This window comes from Cygnus olor, chromosome Z, assembly GCF_009769625.2.
Source record: "Cygnus olor isolate bCygOlo1 chromosome Z, bCygOlo1.pri.v2, whole genome shotgun sequence".
Lineage (NCBI taxonomy): Eukaryota > Metazoa > Chordata > Aves > Anseriformes > Anatidae > Cygnus > Cygnus olor.
In genome coordinates this window covers 25,544,142-25,558,391 of record NC_049198.1, presented here as the reverse complement: position 1 = coordinate 25,558,391, position 14,250 = coordinate 25,544,142, and the positions used below count along the sequence as shown (strand labels likewise).

Below are 14,250 nucleotides of genomic sequence, written 5' to 3'. Positions count from 1 at the left end.
TTAGCATCTAGTGCAACAAAGTAATAATATCGCTTATGGTCTTTGATGCCACAGCGTTAAAAGTGTTGGAGATAACAGTAATAAATATGGTAACCTGCTACTATTCATAGAATCTAAGTCCAAAAAAAAGATCAGAAGAATATCCATTTCTCCCAAGACAGAGGAATCATCCCAAAACAGATTTTTTTTCTGACTTTTTCTTAAAAGGCATCAGTGCTGAGGATGTCACCATCGCCCAAGGCAGTCTGTTCTGATGCTTCGCTATTCTCATAGCCAGATATTGTTCCACACAGGAAGGTGAGTCCTGCCTGTAAGACCCCCTTCACCCACTTTATTTTTTGCCACCTTGATACATCAACTTGTGGTCTCTGCACGCGGAGCGCACGCAGCCTCGCACTGTTGCCGAGAAGTGCTCAGAGCACACTCTATGGGAGGACAGCAAGGAACAAGGATGCTGTGGTCCTCGGGTGGCCACGGGGCCTGCTGCAACCCTTAAGAAACGCACCATTTCGCACATCCTCCCCTGTTGCCTCTCCCGAAACCCCATCTGCTGGAGCAAAGTGCGTGTGGGGGTGTCACTCCCTCCCTTTTCCCCTTCTACCGGCAAAACAGGGCTCGCTCCTGCCTCCCTGCCACCTCGCCCGCGGTGTGAGGGGGATTCCCTTTGCACCCTCTCCCCCGGCCCAGGGGGCCTGCTGCCTGCAGGGGGGTCTCCCCCTCCCCATCTCCCCCACGCCTTCCACCGCCGGCCGCGGCTGCCGCCCCCCTCGCCGCGCCTCCGCGCCGCTCCCCCTGCCGCCGGCACTGCAGCACAGGCTGTGCTGCAGCGCCCAGCTCCATTCCGCCCCTCCTCCGACCCATCACGCTCGGCGGCACCTGCGGGAGGCTCCTCGCTCCCTCCTTCCCTCCGTCCCTCCCGCAGCATCACACCGCCAGCGGGAGGCAGGAGGCGGCGGGCAGTGAGGGGAGCCACTGGGAAGCACCGGTAAGTGGTGGTGATGCTCCGGGCAGCGGGACCGCTGCTGCTGCCGAGCAACTTTTCCTTCTCTATTTTATTTCATTTATTTTATTTTACTTTTTTTTTTTTTTTTCTTTTCGCACGCTTGCGGCGGGGGAGGACTTCAACTTTTCCACAGGACGTAAGAGGGGGTTTGCTTGCCTGCAAACTGGGACTGGGGGGGAGCTCTGCTTTGGGCAGGTCGGGCGTTAAAGGGAGTGTGGGGATTCCTGAGTCTTCCCGGCTGCAGCTCACTTCAGCTGTATCCAGAGCCCACTCGCTTTTTTTATTTTTTATTTTTATTTTTTTATTTTTTGCACAGAGACCTGGTCGCACAGATGCGAGGCTGTGTGAGTATCTCATCTCGGCTTTTTGAAGCTGAGTAACATATTAAGGCTAACACAACTTTTACACACTAGGGGAGCAGAAACCAGGGGGTTTAGGTTTGCAGAGACTCCAGATGCTTGAAGAAAACAAGCCTGCAAATATCCTAGTGGTACGGATGGTAAGGAAAATCAAAGATGCAGGAGGCGAATAGAGATTTCAACTACTTTGGGAGCCAACACTTTCTAAGATGTGTTTAGGAGGGAAGAGGGAGGGTTTCAGGCTATGCAACAGAAAGGAAAAAAGAAAGAAAATAAACAGTTTGAGTGCTTTGGAAAACTATGTTCCTTTTCTTACTGCAGGCTGCCTGTAAGGATCATGATTCACATTGACTACGCTGGGAGAATAGTTTAGCACTCACCACCCATAAGGGGAAGGGGGGGACTCCCTTCCTTACAGCTTCAGGAGAGGAGTTTTCCAAAGCACACAAAGTTACTGCTTTCCTACCACTTTGGGGATTTAGAACCTGAGAGGTGTCTAGGCAGTACACGCAAAGGAAGCATGGAGTTGGTTTCTTGGACAAAATCCTTACTGAAGTCCAGGTCCTGGGGTTAGGAAGACTGATGGGATAGTGAGGGCTTTTGGGGGGGAATGCAGGGCAGAAGAGCTTGAGAGATGCAAAGAAAAGAAGAGCCAGTCTGGCAGCCCTGAGCAGTGGCAGGACACTCCAGGGACCTCAGGGCGAGGTGACACAGGAGTAATTGAGCATGGAGGGCACTGATGAGTCTTGGGTGCCTAAACTTGTGAAGCACCGTGGGTGCCCAGTATATGGGGGCGAGAGTGGGAGCTGAGTCATGGGGCTGGGGTGGCCACAGCACATCTGTGCAGAAAGGTGGCGGGGGGTGGGGTGAGGAAAGAAGAAAGAAATGAGGAAGATGCATATAAAATAGGCAGGGAGGAGGGAGATTGTCTCATCAAAAGAGGTTGAGATCATCCAGAGGCTCCTCAGTGATTCATAGTATCCTGTTCTCCTTCCTGTAAAGAGTTGGGAGGCTGCTGAGTGTATCTCTGATAGAGATGGGGGGATTGCAGAGGTTAGTATAACACAAGGGAAACCTACCCAGACAAACACTATTCGTACTGCTGGTACTTGGGCTGCATTGCACTGCAGTGCAGGGAGCTCACAACAACTTCTGCCTTAGGAAAGAGGGGGAGAAGCTAAACTGATCTGTAGAGGTTGCACAAACCAAAGACTATTGCCTTGTGAGAGAATTGTGGATAGTATTAGATGTTGAACCATAAGGAGATTTTGGAAGGAACTTCCTGATGAAATTACAGTTAACCACAAAGGATTTCACAAAAAACAAACAAACAAACAAAACTAAAACCAAATAAAGTTCTCCAATTAGAAACGTTGTTAATGGTATACTTATGTTGGAAGTGTTTTTCTTCTGAGTTCTCTAAGGGAAAGAGCCCTGATTTACTATGCCATATGTCCTTCTGAATTACTGAAGTTTTACAATGGATTTTCATTTCATGGATTGAGGTCCTCGCAGGAAGAAAAACTACCATTATGATGTTTTGTATAATATTCATAATTTTCTCTGTAACTAAGCATTTTTTTCAGCATTTTCATAAAGAAGAAGGCACCGTGATAAAGCGGAGACTCCATTCCTTCCCCCTCACCTAGTCATTTTCTGTAATTTTACTGAATGATAGCTTGCCTTAAACCATTTCAGTGGTTATTTTGCATGTATTTTCCTTCCTTCTTTCTTTCTTTTTCTCTCTCTCTTTCTTTGTTTCTTTCTTTAAACATCTGTTTTTGTAATGTGAGGTCAGGAAACGTTTCTTTTCTAAATTCCACAGGAATGTAGAATTACATAGGCATAATATGTTCCAAGTGGACTTAAATGCATGTATTTGGAGAAAAGCTTCCCATAGGCCAACTACTGACAAAAAGACAGTCTGTCAATTAATGTTATTGATACACATGATGGCTCCAAACATCTTTAAATGATGTTTGAAAGAAAGAAAGAAAGAAAGAAAGAAAGAAAGAAAGAAAGAAAGAAAGAAAGAAAGAAAAAACACAATGGTTCAATATCTGTATTTCTGAAGCTGTATTCCTATTTTTAATTCAATAAAGATGGCCCTGAATATCAGTGACACAGGCAAGACATAGGCTTTCTCTAATGGCAACTTGAAGTAAAATCACATGTCGTTGCATTCTGGAAGAATAGATTGTTATTTGGTCAAATGAGGTCAAGACAAGTGTTTACTGATTCTATATTTCAGAACTCTAGTTAATTTTTAATAATAGTAAAACACAAGAGTGCTGCCTTTTTTTTTTTTTTTTCTTTCCTCCTGAGTTCCTAAGAGCATGCAAGAAAGATGTTTGCAACAAAGGAAGATCACATGAAGCGTTCAGTTATATGTATAAAATACAGTGTTATCAGTGTTATCACAGGTGATAACATGAAATCTGTAACTGAGATTTTATGTACCTGTTTATGTAAGATTGCATAAGTTGCTTGCACTGATGCCTGATGTCAAATGAATTTTTAAAATGATGTGTCCAAAGCACAGAGGACGAATGTTTATCCACAGTAGTCCTGATCCTCCTTGTTAAAATCAGCATGAATCATGTTGTAGATTTCAGTTGGAAGCCGAATCAATCCAGCTATATAATTATATAATATGTGTTGTATGAAAATAGTATTAATGGATTTCACATCCTCAGATATATAAAAGTTGTTTTAACCTCAGAGGCAGATCACCTGGGCTGCACGTTGCTGTGAATCTTTGCAACCCATATGCGTCACAGCATGCATATCAATGCCTGCTTAAACAAAAGCTCATCAATCAGATTAAATGTGTTTGCAAACCTATGATAGGGAACCAACAGCTGCTGCCACCGCCCTTGTATTATGTAGTGCATAATATTTTCATCTTAGAATCAGCGTCTTTTTAAAAGTGATACAGAGGGCTGAATTTAGAGCTTGTTTTCTTTTAAGTGTTTTTAAGCAACTAAATGGAAAAAAAATAATTAAAAGTGTGCTCAAAGTATTGACACCAGTAAGAAAACAGATATTTAAATTTCTCTTCAAAATTAGCAGTGTTTCAGTCTTGAATTAAATGGGATAGATTCTCTATTATCTGCATTACAAAATATGATGGGCCTTTTTTTTTTTTTTTTTTTTTCATAGCTGCAAAAACAACTGTAACAGGCTTTTAATTTACCTTTGATTCTGTGTATCGCTATGTTGTTCTTTCAGAGACATTCTAAACATGCAAAGTAACTATTTTCCTGTAAATACATAGGTTGGCAGCCTGTGGATGTGCTAGTCAGGCTTGGTCTCAAAATACCATTTTTATGTAAGTGAGAGACGAATATGTACACATTTAATACCATCAAAAGCTGATTTCTTTAGTATGATTATTATTGAAATGTCCCATTTCTAAAAAAAATCAGATAGGGTAAAGCAACATAAAACATGTAATTTCCTTCTTTGTGGTTTGAACTCTCAGTCAACTTCCCCACCAAGAGAGGCTACTAAATGTTTAAATGCTGCAGGCATAACAGTTGAGTTGCTTATGGTGTAATACAGTTTACTAATTAAGATATTGTAATACTGTTTCATTCCCAAGACTGGATCCTTACCTTTGTCCGCATTTCTGCTGAGCATCTGCTGACAGCGAAGCCTCGATATCCATCAACAAAACATCAGATTTTCATGATTAGATGGGCATTCCTTCCAAGTATTTCTAACTGAACTAAAAATGCACAATAGCAAAAATATGAATAGTACCTTACATATCATGTTGCCGTTCCAGCACACAGGGCATATAGCATCATATTGGTCTGAGATTCATGAAAAATGTGGTGTTGCTGCAGCTTCAAGTTAGTTTGCCAGAAGCAAAATACTTTTAAAACAAAGCATCATCCCTGTAGCTGGCTATCTCCTTCTTAGCAGACTGTTTTTGTGGTCATGGACCTGTGGTTCTAGTTATGTTCTTTGCTCTAGGGCAGTAGTCGGTGTCTCATGAGCACATGTAGGTTTTTGACTGAAATACAAGTTACGATGAATGCAGTTGGTAGCAGCACTAAACCATCCTATAATCTTTTTTCCCCATTAATACCAATACAAGTTGTATGTAGGGAAGAGCTCTGGGAAATGCATCATGGGAGCTGATTATTTAGAAATACATGTAACCATGAATCCCAGAGATGACTTTACTTGCAGCATTTGATAGTGCCTCTGGGTCTTTAAGTGGCACCATTTTCATGGCATGTAAAGCTGGAGGACAAACTTGCCTTTCTGTAAGAGTAACAGTGCTAATCCCAAGAAGCTGTTTTTGGAGACTGTATTTCCCCCATGTCAGCCAGACATTGCTGCAGCCTTACAAAATAAGTGGTCTTCCCAGCCACTCCTAAGGCAGAGAAATGAGTGGTTCCTCAGAACAACACTTCCAGCTGGAAGTCACTGCTCTCTGACGTAGGTTTCTGTTATTTCTTTTTTATCTAGATGAGTTCTTTTAATCCTGCCTCTTTGTATGTCTCGGATCCTTGTTGTCTGTAAAAACAGGACCAAAGTCATATTTATTTTCATTAAAAAGCAAGGCACTTGAAAATTCCATCACAAAATATATCCAAGCACTACCAACAACAAAGATAAGATCAACAGTATATTTTTCCATTTCCTGATCATGTTAAAAGATCCCTAAAGGACATTTGTAATCTCTTTCTTGTGTAGATATGAAGGCAACAGATACTATTTTGCTTTTTAACGCTCATCCAAAGTAAATTGTCTGGTACAGATTATAGAAGATCCAATAGCACAGGCTTGTTAGCTCTCTTTGAGGGGATTTATGGATCTGTGAATAATTGGGGTGCTTCTTCCAAGGCAGACTTTGTTGGTCCTGAAAAGGAAAGGTAAGATGAAGTATTGCAATGGTCTGCGGTTCTAGAAAATGCATGTACTTTATTTTACAGAGCAAAGTTCTCTCTCTCTTTTTTTTTTTTTTTTTACCTGTTTTTAATCAACATATTAAATTAAATTCCAAATGCAGAGGGTGAATGCACCTAAAGTTAATGTTTCACATATCCTGGCCTCCTACTTATCGTATCAGCATCTAGATATGCAAGTGATTATGACTTTTGCTTTTGGACAATATTGTGGGTGTCTAGACATCAACTCTCATGAGCTGGACTCACTGTCTTTCTTGAAGTGTAGCTGGTGCACAGGCTGCCTCTAACACCAAATTCACTTATCTTTATAACATTCTTTCTCAGTGCATGAGCAACACCTGATTTTCAAATAACAGCAGTTATTTCCTTTCAATTTTCTTAAAAAAATCAAGATCTGACGACAGGGAGAGCATCAAAGAAAAATGCACGTAATGATGTCAGACAAATGACCAATACTCTCATTACTGGGTCTGGAAATTTTGTAACCGTGATCTGTTCAGGATAAAATAGCAACATCAACAAAGAAGGAGTATTAAGGCTTATGAGAGCCTCTGCTATGCATATGGAGCCTGTCTTTCTTTCCCTCAGTATGGCTTCTCATCACTGGCTGCAGAATACTGTAAATGAAACAAAGATGTTTACAATAGCTGGTTTCTGTTGAAGTCTAGTACATCAGTATGATGCTCTGAATGAACCACAAACGTGACTGAGATTACCGTACAGTGTGGACTGGGATGCAGGTAGATTACCCTTCATTCAAACCTAGTTTAACATTTGCAAGAGATTTTCTGCACAGTACTACTGCAAACAAACAGTGGAGTAATTCATATCTGAAGGGACTCCTTAAGGTCATTCTGTCCAGCCTACTTCTAAAAGCAGAACCAACTTTTATAGTTAGATAAAGTTTCTCAGGGCTTGTCCAGTCAAGTCTGTGTATCTGCTAGAATGAGAATCCCAGAGCTTTCTGTGCAGCATTCCAATTCTTTACCACTTTCACTGTGAATTTCATTTCTATTACAAAGTGGCCGTGGTGAGAGAAGCAAAATTGTCCATACTAATATTGATGTAATTTTAAAGCAGAAGGGAATAATTATTGCTAGTGAAGCTGTTGATAATACATCCTGGGGCATTGTTATCCATCACCACAAGCTTCACAATAGCAGTATACGTTAAACTCAGGTCCATTTTGTCATAATACCGGCATTGGCAGAGAGAGGCCTTTAATTTTTCTTGTAGAAAACATTTTCTGTCTTACAAAGATGTTACTGTGCTTGATTTTTGGACTGTATTAATCCATGCAAAATATTTTGAGACATATAATACTGAATGCCTATAAACAACATGAAGATAAGTGAGCTATCAAGTGTGTGTAAGGGCTCAGTGTCAGTTTCCAAAGATGTCCTCTACAGGTGTTTGCATCTCAGTTGTGAGAGGAGGAAAACAATATAAAATTATTACAATTCTCTGTACATACATTTATACACTAACTTAAGCCCCAACAGACACCTCAGAAATTCCAACAAGCTGAACAAAATGGCATTCTGTGTGAGTTTCGCCCAGAATCTGTCAGTATAGAGATTTTGCTGGATAAAAAGAGCTATATAAATTAATGATCCTTTTTCTCCGGTAATTATTTTCTCTTTGATTCTAAATAATGTCTTAACTACTTTGAGAATTAATCATTTGACCAGAAAATGTGTATCCTCCTAATATTCCATATACTAAGAGATACTTTAAACTTGCATTTAAACAGAATTTACATGAGTAGCCATGGCAGATATTGTCATGTTAATAGTCACAGAAAAACTCAGATGGATGTGTTTCTCAGTACAATAAATAATAAATAATAAAAAAACACATCGTGTCTATGGGTCGATATTTATAAAAACTTATAAAGGTTATAAAAGCATACCTTCAGTTTTAAAGAGGAAACAATATGTTTTCTGTATGTCCCTTTTTATCCTTTTGTATTTGTATATTACATCTAAAAGAATAAAGTTGAAAATGACCAAAAGAAGAATGAATTTTAGAGGAATTAAAAGCCTTTTCCTGTATATTTTATTCTTTGCGCACTTTTCATATATAGCTGTTTTCACAGATGTCTTGTAATTTAGAAACATCCTGCATTCACAAAGATCTGAAGTAAATATAGGAGGAAAGCATTAAAAAAAAAAGGTGATATATTGGCAATCACTTTCAAATGTTTTTAAAAACAGAATCATAGAATCATAGAATATTGTTCTCATTGATGGCATACCTTTTGTCCCATTTGTCATGATGGTCTCATGTGGCCTTATTAGAATTTATGAGGTGGTACTCCTTTTGTTTGCATAATATGACTATTTCTAGGTAAAATTCAGAAAAAAACACTTTTCCATATAGCATAATCACTACACGGAGTGAGTAGTTGAAAGAATAAAAGTTTTGTAGCATAACAGTTGATTTTTAAATTTAAGGGTACACAATGTAAAGAAGGAATTTCATTTGATTTGTACATTTTTTATATGTCGTTACTGTGTAAAAAAATGAAAATATCAAGTCAAATCACTCTGACTTAAAGAATATGCACTTCTTGTAAGTGTACAACATTCAATTTTTGAAATGAGTTGAGACGTCCACATTTGCATAAAGAGGAGACGGTTCCTATGGCTGACAGCAAGTGAAACATATTTCATTCATAATACATTCTTTGGTGTTCTGAGCTATGAAATGAGTCTCTGGTTAAGATACCAGTACTTGAACATCTTGAACCAAACAATAGCAAATACACAGAGATTAAAAGACAATTGCATCAGCGTTGTTCTCTGTGTTTGCTCAGATAAACTACAAGGCCAGAAAAAATAAATATACCAATCATCCAAACATAGTTTAGGAACCAATATAAAATAAAATGGGTGTTAATCAGCTAAAATGAGTCCTTGTGAAAGAACATGATTTATCTGGCCCTATGTGGAAACGGTAAAACATGCTCCTACCTTGAGAACCTTAATCACTAAAATCAAAATCAACAAAGCATAAACATCTCCTGCAGTATGTGCTGGAGTTACGGCTTGTCTGTTCGCTCTCTGGCCATGCAGTTGTCTGTTCATGGAGAAAGCAACTGTCCAAGATGTGTCCAATGTGCTATTCATTATTAGTCTATAAACAACCCTAACACTAGGGTATTGGACACCTCACATCCTTCCCTGGTTTTGGCTGGGATAGAGTAAATTTTCTTTCTTGTATCCATACAGCACTGTGCTTAGGATGAGAATAATGCTGCTAACACGCTGATGTTTCAGTTGTTGCTGAGTTGTTGCTTATGCTAAGTCAAGGACTTCTCAGCTTCTCATGCTGCCTTGCCAGTGACGAGGCTGGGGGTGTACAAGGAGCTGGGGGGGAGACACAGCCAGGACAGCTGGCCCAAACCATATGGCATCACACTCTACCATAAAATAGAGGGAATTTGCTGGGGAGGCTTCTGTTGCTTGTGGACCGACTGGGCATTGGTCAGCTCGTGATAAGCTGATGGTATTCTGCATCTCTAATTTTTCCACCCCTTCTTTAAACTGTCTTTATCTCAGAGATTAAAGGATAATGGCATGTGTTCTTGCACTTTTTTTTTTTTTCTTTTCAATTCTCTCCCCCATCCCACTGCAGGAATGAGGGGTGAGTGAATGCCTGTGTTGTGCTTAGCTGCTCACTGGGTTAAACCACAACACCTCTTCCAGGCAGTTTTATTTGGAGTGCTGATTTATTTTGGACTGACTAACTTTGTAGAGATAGTGAGACTCCCAGAAATTCTCCTCCGGTTCACTTTTGTTTAGCATTTAAAATTGCACATTGCACTTTATTTCTGTTGTAAAACAGCATTATAATTTAGATTAGAAAATGGAAGAACTTCAACATTTTCTGAGATATCTTTTAAATGAAGTGACCAAGGAGCAATTCAAGAATAACCCATGTGGTGCCTTTTATTGTATCAAAGCCTTTTTTTGGCTTATCAGTCACTTTAGAAAATATTATGGTAGTCATACCTTTGACTTTCAGGAAATCTTGCTCAAATCCCTTTCTGGGATTGCAATTAATTAAGAAAAAAAAAAAAAAAAAAAAAAAAAACACCTCTGAGTAATGGTTATTTCTCACATTTGTTTCTCTATCTTGCCAAATTCTATTCTCTTTATAAGGAGAACTGAATTGCCACTTGTGTGATGCTCCTTCTCTGACACAGAAAACTTTCTATGACTTTGTAATAACTTATAAATGATACATATCATCTATACAGTACTTGGATAATCTTGCCATCTGAGATACAGTGAAGATTGTTGTAGTGATGATACATAAGTGTTAGTAATACTGATGACAAACTTTGCACCTGGTAGGGTTTCTGTTTAACTTCCACTCCTTCCCTCCTTCCCTCCTTCCCTCCTTCCCTCTTTCTTTCTTTTTCTTTTTCTTTTTCTTTCTTTCTTTCTTTCTTTCTTTCTTTCTTTCTTTCTTTCTTTCTTTCTTTCTTTCTTTCTTTCTTTCTTTCTTTCAACATTTAGTAAACATTTATCTTCCATATGTTCTTGGAGCATAACATAGAAGTTTCCTTGTTATGACCAACTGTACAAAGTAATTAAGTAGAACGGCACTCTGGATAGAGAAAATGTTTCTTCCAGGGGAATTAGGCATCTCTGAGAAGAACAAATGTTTGCTAATTTTTGTATTTATAGTAATAAATGGGTTTGGTGAATCCCTGCTCTACAGTCCAGAGGAAGGAAAGCTATTTCCATTATTTGAGAGGCTGTTGTAAAAACTCTTTCAATCTGTCAGTGTTGTGACTTCTCTCAAAGTAAGTATTCCTTATAGAAATCACCAAAATAATTTTACTCAGTATATTTGCTGACACATGAATAGCTTAAGGGCATGACCTGATAAGTATTAATATCCCACTTAATGTTTTAAAGGATATGTGTTATTTGGTAGGGATGGGAATAAAATGTTTGCTGACTGTTCTAGGCTCGAGCTTAGTGCATCTTGGTCTTTCAGAAAAGAACTGCAATGTCCACCCAGTGAAGAAACACGCTGACAGAAACACACAGCATTTGTTTACGTATTAAACTCAATTTTATTTAATAATCTAAAACAGTTGAACTAAAAAAATCTGTGTTGCCTTTGATCTTTAATACTTTAGTAATGTGTATTTTTAATTAGAAAACCTTTTAGTTCAGTAAAACTTTCCAAGAATTTGTATGGCATAACTGGAGTATGGTTGATGCAAAGGGAACTGTGGATGTGCTTCATAACAGCTTTGTAAACATGTAGAGTTGTTTTTTTAAAGATCTTTAAAGATTTTTAAAAGTGTTAAAAGCACAACTAAAAAACACTCTTACCTGTTGGTTTAGTAGTTCTGTAACAACACAGAGTGGAAGAGTTATATACTATGGCTGTGAATTTTGCTGTTGAAATGTGGAGGTCAGGAGGCGAAGAGCACATGCAGTGGGTAGAAAAAGTATGCTGATTCAAATTCCTGTGAAATTTTGAATTAAATTAAAAGCTGCCTTTCCTTTACAGGAATGCCCCTTGTTCTCAGGGTGCAAGCAATGAGTATTGACCCAGCACTACAATTTGCATTACTATAAATTTTTTATTTTATTTTTTTTCAATGGAGGCTAATACACATGCATTCAAGGAACTGAGCACTTAATCAATGTGATGTATATCCTGAGGCCACCAAAATGTGATGCTTTTAAAAGATAATTGTAGGCTATAATCAAGAACTAATTGGGTGATGAAGCAAGATTTTTTTTTTTAATTGCTTTGCTTATTAAATTTAAACATTTATGACATATGATTACTTTTTGTATGTGTGTTTTATTGTTTTTGTTGTTGCTTTCCAAAAAGGGAAAATGACTTTTAGAGCTTGGTTGCTGTGTTTTACTGGGACTTAATTTGTTTATTTTGCCTACATTAAAGTTATGTGTCTATACAAACACAGGTGAATTGTTTGTTCTTATACTCTCTGCAGAATACTGAGTATATGCTCCCCCAGCCATGGAGTAGGCAAGAGTACTGCTTGCAGCAGGAAACCAATTTTCATTATTAGTCAGCTGGCACTGGTAGTGTATGGAACATTTTCTGTCCTTGAATCCAAAAAATTGATATGAGTCATCTAGGTGCCCTCTTGTGGGTGAGTGAGGGAGTCTTAATGTCTCTTTGGAATATGAAAAGTGATAATAATAGGCCAAGCCTGAAAAGAAGAAAGATGGAAATACATTGGTATTAGTAATGTGGAACATTTAAATACTTTGCAGCCCAAGTGCTGGAGAAGACGTCAGATGAGCCTGCCAAGTGTGACTAGTGGTACTTCAATGTACTTTGAGAGTGAGCGTAATTGAGGTGTTGATAAGGAGATGGTCCACCTTATCTGTGGCATTCAGGGGACATTATTGATGTGGCACTGTTTCCCTGATTTACTGATACTAGCAATGTCTTTAGTTACACTGAAAGCAAAAGTGAGCATGGTACCACTAGGCGGTCCTATATTTGAGTAACAGCTTGAGTCAGTATTGGTTTTATTCAACGGCAATATCAGTAAAAAGCCAAGGTGCAAAACAGGGATAGCAATTAATTGAGTTGGAGACAAACTCAAAGTAAATATCTTCAGACTGCAGCTCAGCCAGGATGGTGACTTCTTTACATTTGAGGTGTCAGAGAGCAAGAACGTTGTGGCTGCAAATCTAGCACAGATAAAAATAACTTGATGAAAAGTTTAGAAAAATTTGGGGAATCCATATGTTTTAGGGATTGAACCCCTCTGAGGTTAGATTTCAGGAAATTACCAGATAGTTTTTATTTTGTAACATGTATTCTTGAAATGTGTTCTGTTTTCCTGTCAGGCACATTAGGTGCTCTAAATACTACTGATACTCCATTTTTTTAAAAAACATGGAGGTAACATGAAAAAGTAAACAAGCCTGCTGTGTACCCTCTCTCCTAAATGTTTGTTTTATCTATTTATACTGAACCTTGCGGATTAGAAGGGAATCATTAAAATGACTGTCTACCTCTCTGTCTGCCTAAGGTACTACAGTCCACATTGCTATAATAAACACTTTTAGAAGGAACACATATATTAGAGAGCAAGTTTTTTCTTTTTTAATTTTGTTTGTTTTGCTTTGTTTTAATATTATGCAACTATTGCTCATCTTTCCCTCTGTAAAGAAAATTTTTTCCTCATTTTTATTCCAGTTCCTTTTCATGGAATCCCTTTTAAGGGGAATTAAGAAAGGAGAAGAATTTATATATTCAGTCTCAACAATTGGCAATGTTAATATATGTTGTTCTCCCTACAGAGCCATGATGTTAATAGATTTTCTTAGTGTGATCCAAATCTAAGATTCAACCAATTGAAGACTTATGACATCAACCCTTCCTGCCCTTGCCTTATATGTCATAGAATATCATGTGCTTTGACAATATTTCTAAAAAGTTAGTTCTATGGCAACACAGGATATCAAACCCATGGTCCCCAAGTGCACCAGCTTCCCAGAGTTATTGTTCATTCAGCCTTCTGTTCTTTCAAGAGTTTCCTTTCAATGTTTTTTTTCTCCTTATGTATTCACTTATAATTTAAAAAGGATGAATATTTACAAATTCATAATCCCAGTTAATATTAAAAGTTGTGCAGAATTTTGGTTTTTTGTTACATGTTTTTAGCATGTGTTCCTAGTAAAATGTTAAAGATATTAGTTCTGTAAAAGGTGGTACATATTCTGTATAAATCCCAATGGCTTCAGTGAGAGTATTTTAATTAGTTCTAATCCAGTTCCAAATGTTCACCATTATCATTCCCTGCAAACAGCCTTTTCAGACTTGAGGAGTGTGTTGCTGCTTTATGTGGCAGAAGAATGAGATCACAGACAGACAATAGAAGCTTGATGCTAAAACTGGCAGTTTGGCAGCAAAAATTGCAGTGTGTGTTCCCCATGTCTTGCCA

General features: G+C 38.4%; 1 protein-coding gene across 2 annotated transcripts in view; it reads left to right on the top strand.

Moving 5' to 3' along the window:
* Positions 1-840: 840 nt before the first annotated feature.
* The window catches only part of SV2C (synaptic vesicle glycoprotein 2C), a 109,253-nt gene continuing 95,843 nt past the window's right edge, over positions 841-14,250 (top strand). Inside the window, exon 1 of one of the 2 annotated variants that reach the window (XM_040541531.1) lies at positions 841-985. The gene's annotated coding sequence lies outside the window, so the exon portion shown is untranslated. Of the gene's footprint in view, positions 986-1,111; positions 1,140-14,250 lie in introns of those variants that run through there. The other variant, XM_040541532.1, reaches the window with a different exon arrangement.